The following is an 8753-nucleotide window of genomic DNA, read 5'->3' on the forward strand; positions in this document are numbered from 1 at the left end:
TATGCCTTTATTACTATATATTTGGCTTTGATTTCAAATATAATACAATTTTTTCATACTTTACTTTTTTTTTCATTCAACATGATGTTTCTAAAATTCATCCTTGGTCTTGTACATAGCTAGAGTTAATTCGTTTTCATAACAGCATATTTTTAGTGTCTGAATAAACCCACGATTTGTCCATATCCTTAATTTGTTTGGTTTATTTTTTTTTTTGTTACAATAGTTCTGTTCTGAATAACTGTGTACATGTCTCCAGGTATACACATGCAAAAGTTCCTCTAGCATAACTTCGCACTGTAATTTGTGGCTGCCAAGTTCAACTTTTCCAAACAATGCAAAATTTCATTGCAAAGTAGTTATAATAATTCATAGTCTCATAGGTGAGTGGCAGATTCTTCTACTCTTGTCAACATTTAGTGTTGTCAGGTTTTAAAATTTTTGCTGTTCTACTGAATGAAAAATGATATCTCATTGTGTTTTAATTAGTGTTTCTCTGACTGTGAATGATATTAAGAGCCCTTTTCATAGGTTCATTTGCCTGCCTTGTTTCCTCCTAAAATACCTGTTCATATCTTTTCCCATTGGGTTTCTTGTCTTATTGATTAACAACACTTCTTTTTTTCTTTTTTTTTTTTTTTTTTGAGATAGGGTTTCACCACCATGTTGGCCAGGACGCCAGGATGGTCTCGATCTCCTGATCTTGTGATCCACCTGCCTCGGCCTCCCAAAGTGCTGGGATTACAGGCGTGAGCCACCGCGCCTGGCCAACAACACTGCTTTATATATACTGGATACCAGTCAATATTTGGTTATGTGTGTGGCAAACACCTCCTACTAGTTTCTAGTTTATATTTGTGTGGTCCTGTGGTGCACCTCTCTCAAGTTATCATTTACTTGTAAGCATTTAAAAATATCAGTTATGATGTTTTTGACTTATGCATTACTTAAAGTCTTTTAAAAATGCCTATATGAACTAAAAAAACTCACATAACTTATTTCTAATTATTCATTTCATTTTTTTTTTTTTTTTGGGACAGAGTCTTGCTCTGTCACCAGGCGCCAGGCAGTGGCGTGATCTTGGCTTACTGCAACCTCTGCTTCCCAGGTTCAAGCAATTCTCCTGCCTCAGCCTCCCGAGTTGCTGGGACCACAGGTGCGTGCCACCACACCCATCTAATTTTTGTATTTTTTAGTGGAGACGGGGTTTCACCATGGTCTCGATCTCTTGACCTTATGATCCGCCCACCTCGGCCTCCCAAAGTGTTGGGATTACAGGCGTGAGTCACTGCACCCAGCCTAATTATTCATTTCTAACTGGATTACATTATGGTTAAAATCTGAAACTTGTTGGTGCTTGCTTTATGGATTCTGCATGAACAATTTTTTTGTAATGTTCCATAAGAGTCCTTGAGAGGACTGTATATTCTCTAATTGTTGGGTACAGCATCCTGTTTACATCTTTTAGGTCAAGCATGTTGACTGTGATTTTAAATTTTACATATTTATCACTCTTTTGTCAGCTTGAGCTACCAATTACGGAGAGATATATATTGAAATGTTCCGCTATAATGATGGATTTGTTACTTTTAATCTGTAATTTTACCACTTTATTGTTTTGTACATTTTGAGTCCCTATTTGGTGCATGCACTATTTCGAATTTTTACTTGTTTCTCTTGAGAAGAGCCTTTACCATGGTAACACATTTTGTTTGAAAAAATGTGTGCTTCTTAAGGTCATTTTTTTCCTGAATTAATATATTTAACCCTGTTTTCACTGGTTCATTGTGATCTTACTTATTTTTTCTTTTACTTTCAACTTTATCAACTTTCATCCATTTACTTTAGATCTTGCTGTGTACTCATTTTAAAACTTTATTTTGTGACTAGCATATAGCTGGATGTTTTCCCACCCAATCTGACTATCTGTATCCCTTGGCTGGACAATTGAAATTATTTTCATTTATTTTGATTAGTAATCCATTAAAATTTGTGTTTCTTACATTACTTGGTAGTTTTCTGTATCCTGACTTTTCTGTTTGTTTCTGTTTGTACAAATTTGAATTTGTTTATTTTCTTATTCTATCTTTCCTTCCACTTATTTGAACTGTCTATTTTTGTAGCGGATACACTTGAAATACTACTATGTATTTGGACCACAACTACTATTTGGACTTACCAAAGTCCAAAGTTAGTCTTATCCAGATGTCTTTCCAAACCATACACAAACTTAAAATATTTGCTATTCTGAGAACCAGTCTCCAAAATACCTTTTATTTTTGTTCATTATTTTAGTCTTTAATCTATTCACAACAGACGTTAGCAACATCATAATTGTATGAAATGTTTGTTTAAATTTGCATACATGTTTTCCAGTTTAGTTTTTCTCATTTTCTCCTTCTGTATTGGGCAGCTTTCTTATTTTCTGAAATTCATACAAGTTTCATTAGTGAAAGTCTGCTGATTAGACTATATCAGGGTTTGCTTATTGAAACATGTCCTTATTTCATCCTCATTCTTAAAGGATATTTTGCTGAATATCCTGTTTTAGGTTGATGGTTGTATCCGTTAGCATTCGGATGGCATTCTTTCACTATCTTCCAGCTTTCACTACTCTTTTTGAGAATCTTGCTTCTCATTTTAATTGTTTTTCTGTGAGTGATTTGCATTTTTCCTCTACGTGCCTTATAATCCTTTATTTTGTCATTGGTATTCTGCTGTTTGACTACAATATGCCTAGGTGTAGATATGGTTTTATCTATGGTGTTTGATAGGAGTTTTGCATCCTCTTTCTGATGATTATTGCCCTTCATCAGTCATGGAATATCTTCAATCATTATCTTAACATTTTTTTTGTTTTGTTTTTTAGATACAGAGTTTTACTCTTGTTGCCTAGGCTGGAGTGCAATGACGCAATTTTGGTTCACTGCAACCTCTGCCTCGTGAGTTCAAGCAATTCTCCTGCCCCAGCCTCTCAAGTAGCTGGGATTACAGGCACCCACCACCACAGCTGGCTAATTTTTGTATTTTTAGTAGAGATGGGGTTTCACCATGTTGATCAGGCTGGTCTCGAATTCCTGACCTCAGGTGATCCACCTGCCTTGGTCTCCCAAAGTGCTGAGATTACGTGTGATCTACCACACCCAGCCTACCATTAAATACTGCCTCTCCTCCATTCTTTCTCTTCTTTTCTCTAAAAATTCAATTAACTAATTCTTCGTCTTCCCACTAAGTCTTTTCTATGCTTTCTATTCTCTGCACTACATTGAGTAACTTCTTTTTCTTTCTCTATATATTTTCTTAAAAAATAAGTCTAGTTCTGTGGTGGAAGCGGTGGGGGAGTTGGAGGCATCCCGAAGGGCGGCATGCCCGCCACCCCCATGCCCATCATGGTGACAAAGTTAGAAGGGTCCATGGGAGGCCCAGGAGGAGGGGGCGGGGCATACATTATGCATGTGGAACCAGGTGGTGGAGGCGGCAGAGGGGGAGTGACCTCAGGCGGCAGAGGCGGCTGGACCCTGGGGGGCAGGGGCACCATGTTGGGGTTGCCTTGCATCTGAGGGGCTCCTGGAGAAGCTGTGGCAGCCGCCTGTTGCTGTTGCCATGGTGGGATGGACCCTGTGCCAGCGCTTGTGGTGGTAGTCGTGGTATTTTGCTGCCATGGAAAGGGGGCACTGGAAGCCATACTGCTGCTGGGCGGAGGGAGTGGCGGAGGCTGCTGCTGCTGCTGCTGCTACTGTTGCCGTGGAGGAAGAGGACCAGAGGGAGGGGGCGGGGGCTGCCCACTAGGAGGCGGCAGCAGCGGTGGCATCATACCTTTTCCTTGATGCAGGCGATACACCCCAGAGCCCACAGGCATACTTCCCATGTACTGATCCATTGGAGGAGGGCCATGGTGCCCAGGTGGGTGGGGGCCCTGGTTCATCGGAAGTGGTGGTGGCTGCATCCAAGGGGGTGGGGGTCCATTGGGGTTATGTTGCATGGGATGTCCGCCATGCCCACCTGTCAGGCTGGGTAACCGGTGTGGGAAGCTGCAGGGGCCACCTCCGGGCCCACCAGGACCACCTCCATGCATGCCGTGGTAAGGCCGACTCTCTGAAGGGCCAGAATTCATCCAGGGTGGGCGGTTCTGGGTGGTGGACATGAGAGATGGTGGAGGTGGGTTGTTGGTGGGAGCAGCAGGATGAAGTGTGCTGGCCAGGGGTGTGATGGCAGGCCCAGAGGTGGAGCTCATAGATAATGGGACAGGCGCTTCACCCAGTTCAGCCATGAGGGACAAATATTCTTTATCCATCCTGAGCTGATTGGGGATCACCAGGCCTTTGGAATCTGCAGTCGGAAGCGATGTGGCCAGCCCCTCCACACTTTGTACACACTGTGGTGTTGGTAATGCTGCAGGTCTCTGAAATCTGCCAGGGTCTTAAGATCCTGTTGTCGTCTTCCTGAAGGGTCCCATTCAAGCAAGCCAACTCCTGAAGCTGCATCTTCCGTAGATTATTCTGGTCTTCTGGGGTCTGGATACCCTGCTTCCAGATGTTTCTTATCTGTTCCATTGCCTTTTTGATGTTCTCCATTGTATTGGCGGTGACCAGAGCATGAAGTGGCTCATCTTCTCCCGGCAACATCTGGCCATCTTTGCGCCCAACCCTCCCTTCTTTCACAGATCCTTTCCCCCGGATCATAATCTGGGCACTGCACTCCTTCTCTATGTTCTTTAGGGTGCTCCCTCTGGGCCCAATGAGCAGCCCCACAAAGTTGATTTCTGGGTACTCATCTTGTGGAATCATGACTTTATCAGTCACACGTGTTGCTGGAGGTTTGTAATCTGCAGGTGGGTTAAAATCCGGGTTGAGTGCAACCATCTCAGTGATGAGGTTGTGTCGCTCCTCTTGCAGCTTTTGGCGGGTGCGGACCTCTCGGGTGTTAAGCTGCTTCCCCTCGCTACTGCAGATGGGCTCAGGGGAAGGGGACCTGTCCTCAGGGTTAGGAGGGATGCCCGGGTCTCCCGTGCGCAGTTTACGAGTCAGGTCTTCTATCTGCAGTTGCACTAGGTAAGCTCCTTCTTGTTCTCGAGTAAGTCCACGGGGATTAACTGTAGGCATTACAGGAGTCACCGTCTCCCGTTCCAGCGGCTCCTCTTCCGCTTCTTCCTTGGGAAGTCCAGCGGCGTGGCGTTCGCTCCGGTCGCCATGGCACCCCCGGCGACCCGCACCGGCGGCTGCTTTTCCTCGGCAACCGCTTCTCCTTCGCAAGCCTCCCGGGGGCAGGCGCCCCCACTGCGCCGCCGCTGCGCGCGGAGCGGGTCCTCTCGGGCGGAGGGCCGCGGCGCGAGACGCACCGAGAGAAAGCAGAGAGGGCGCCACGGGGGCGGGCGGAGGGCGGGGGGCCGGGGCCTGGATTGGGCCGCGCTGAGGCGAAGAGTCGAAATCGGCGGCCTCCGATTGGCGGAGCCTCTGTCCTGGATGCGCGCTGGGATTGGCCGAACCGTTAGGCCTGGCGGGGAAATGGCGGCGGAGTCCGTTGGCCTGGGAGGTGTAGCAGCGCGCGCTTCGTTTGTTCGTGAGTAACTTTTCATTATCTGTTACACCATTACCTATTTTTTTCTTCAGCTGTGTATAGTTGACTGTCCAATACTTCGAGATTTAAATTTAAATGCTTGCACTTTTTTTATTTTTAAAAGTCGGTTTGATTTTTATTTAAATCTTTCTGGTAACTTTATAAGGTCTTCTGTTGCTTGATAAATAAAAAGTTGTTTTTGAAAAATTATATATTTTTAAGAAATATGTCATACTTCTTTTATATTCTCTATTTTAGAATTATTCCAGTAGTAAAATCATCAAGACCCTAACTTTATGGATTTTTGTTTCTGCTAAATTGGCTTATAGCTGGTTATTTTCTTGTGTGGTTGGTAGTTTATTTCCTTGTGTTGCTGTTGTGAGCTCCTATTTTGTTCAACTTAATCTCTAAGAATTATGTGAGACTAAACTGGCAATACTTTCTTTCAGAGATAATTTGTGTTTCCTTCTTGGAGCTGGGAATGGGGTGCTTCTAACCTGAGATCTCTTTAGCTTTTTTGGAGGATTCATACTAATGCATATTGCCCAGATTCGGCTCCCTCAACTTAAAGCAGTGACAACATTTAGCCACCCAAGTCCTGTGCTCCTGTTGAAATTTACTCTAAGATAACTCCAAATTTGGTGATATTGTTCACCTATCTGGCTTCAGTTTCAGCTTGCTACTTACTCCTTTTTTATTCCTTTTTATCTCTTTAAATTTTTTTTTTTTTTTTTTACTTTTTTATATTCCCCTCACTACATTAAAAAACTGTTGTTGTTGTAGTTTACCCAGGACCAGTGTGTCCCTAGTCCTGTGTATTACCAAGATCTGATATCCCAGACCTTTTTCACTTACAGCAGTAAACATCTCTCAGGGGCTTTATTCTCACATATGCTGTTTCAGCGCTTACCATGTGCCAAGCTCTGTACTGGATGCTGTAGAGAATAATGTTCTTGTACTTGAGAGCTTGGAATCTGATGGGAAAAATGGACATGTGCGCCAGAAATGATTCTATAAGGCAGCCTGAGATGTATGCTGAAACGGCCACAACCACTAAGCATGGCAAAGGCTAAGGAGGGAGGACTTCGCACTCCCTGGGGAAAGCTGAGACTGTGAGGCGCAAGCTCATGCATTGAATGTAAGCTTCCATTTCATAGCAGTCCAAGGGTGTACTGCTGGGCAGAAGTTAAATCAAGTCTCTTTTATGTTAAGAGCAACTGGTGTGAAGGGCATAAGCTTACTGCAGAAATCTGAGGAAACATTCCAGACAGCCCATGCTGTTCTCCTAGTCACAAACCTCCACTTGTACTAGGAAATTATTTAGAAGGTGCATGGCTGAGTAAAGATGGTATTCCAAATATTTCCCAGGAAGAAATAGCCAATGCTTACACTGCTATTAAAGACAACGTCTAAAGTGACTACTGTTTGTCTACTGGTGTTTTCTATTATAACCTTATTTTAAGAGGGCTGTAATTTGACTGTAAAAATTCCCCCTGGGTGAAAACTTGGCATACCAGAGTGCTCCCTTTCAATAATGCTTGCTTTTTAAAAAAAAAACAAAAAACAAAACAAAACAAAAAAACAACAGATTTGTTTTACAGTAGCCAACGTCTTTCAAAGTCAAAAAAAGACCACAAAGCTCTTAGTGTTGGAGGGAATTGATTCTTTCTATGGATGTTTGCATTCTGTCCTGCATGGAAGATAAAAAATAAATAAAACAAGAATCAAACCTATTTGTCTTCTTAATGTACAAAACAAATGCCCAATTTTAGATAACAGTCTTCATGCAGTGTGCCCAAAATTACAATAACAAAGCTATATAATGTCTACTAAAGGAAAGAGTGTTTTGTAATTTTATTTTTTAAGTAACAGATGCAGTTGTAAGACACCAGCTAGCTATGTAAGTTCCAGTAGACGGAACTTACATAGAAGCAGACAGCAGTTTTGCTATTTCTACTGAGTCAGATGAGCTCTACCAAGAAAGTGAATACTATTGTAAAACCTCCAGTGATAATAAAAAAATTCAATATATTTAATACTATGCATCATGTGCTTTGCTTTAAAGAACAAAAGAAAACAGTGAGGGATGGAGAAGATATTCTACTCAGTGGGCATCATATAAGGCATAAAGCACTTGAAATAGGAAGCTGAAGCTGTTATGTTTTTTTGGTAGCCTCAGTTCCCACGTGCTTCTTTTCTTGAAGTGCTGAATGCAATTCCAGTGACTAAAGATACACGATCTGAGTATGAGTAGGTACCACAACAGAGACAAAGCCATCTGGTCTACAGCCGAAGGAAGTGCAGGCTCTACTCTATTTCGAGTGAGCTGGCATGTGTATCTACAAAATGGTGCCTTTCTAAGAATTGTTAAGGTTAAGTTTTCTTATGTACAATTAAGTTTTAACTCATTTATCAGTTTTAGAATCTAACTGCGGAGTAAGATGTGACTTTGTGTTCTATGTTAACAGAAACCATAGTAGGAAACATGTGTGTTCTTACCCTTTAAAGTTATAGAGATGAGAAGGAAATTATAAAAATAGATTTATAGAAATAGGGATTAGTGGTTGCTGTTGCCAGGGGTTAAGGAGGGCAGGTAGAAAGGGCAGTGGATGTGGCTATGGAAAGTCAACATGAGGGATTTTTGTAGTATTGGAAATATTTTGTATCTTGCCTGCATCAGTGTCAATATTTTGGTTGTGATACTGTGCTGTAGTTTCTAAAGATATTACCACTTGGGAGAAAGGTGTACAGAATTCCTCTATATGATTTTTTTTACAACTTAATGTGTATCTATAATTATATGAAAATAAAAAGTTTAATTGAAAATAATATCAGGTTTAGTTTAATAATACATATGATAAAAAGCGAGACCAGTAACAACATGGAATCTAATAGAAGAGGGATCAGTAAGTTATGGTCTACAGGCCAAATCTGGCTCAGTGCTTGTTTTTATAAATAACCTTTTACTGGAACACTGCTATCTTACTAAATTATCTATTGTCTGTGGATGCTGCTGTGCTGTAACAGCAAGATCAAATTGTTGCATTGGAGACGGTATGATCCACGAAGCCTAAAATATTTACTCTCTTGCTCTTTACTAAATATATTTGCTGATATAGAATATAAACTAGGCTCGGCTGAGTGGCTCACGCCTGTAATTCTAGCATTTTGGGAGGTTGAGGTGGGTGGGTTGCTAG

The 8753-nt window shown here is 42.0% G+C and overlaps 1 pseudogene; it reads right to left on the bottom strand.

Moving 5' to 3' along the window:
* Positions 1–3313: 3313 nt before the first annotated feature.
* Positions 3314–5222, bottom strand: LOC101046242 (splicing factor 1 pseudogene; annotated as a pseudogene).
* Positions 5223–8753: the final 3531 nt, after the last annotated feature.

The sequence above is a fragment of the Saimiri boliviensis genome, chromosome 1, assembly GCF_048565385.1.
Source record: "Saimiri boliviensis isolate mSaiBol1 chromosome 1, mSaiBol1.pri, whole genome shotgun sequence".
In the NCBI taxonomy this organism is placed as follows: Eukaryota; Metazoa; Chordata; class Mammalia; order Primates; family Cebidae; genus Saimiri; species Saimiri boliviensis.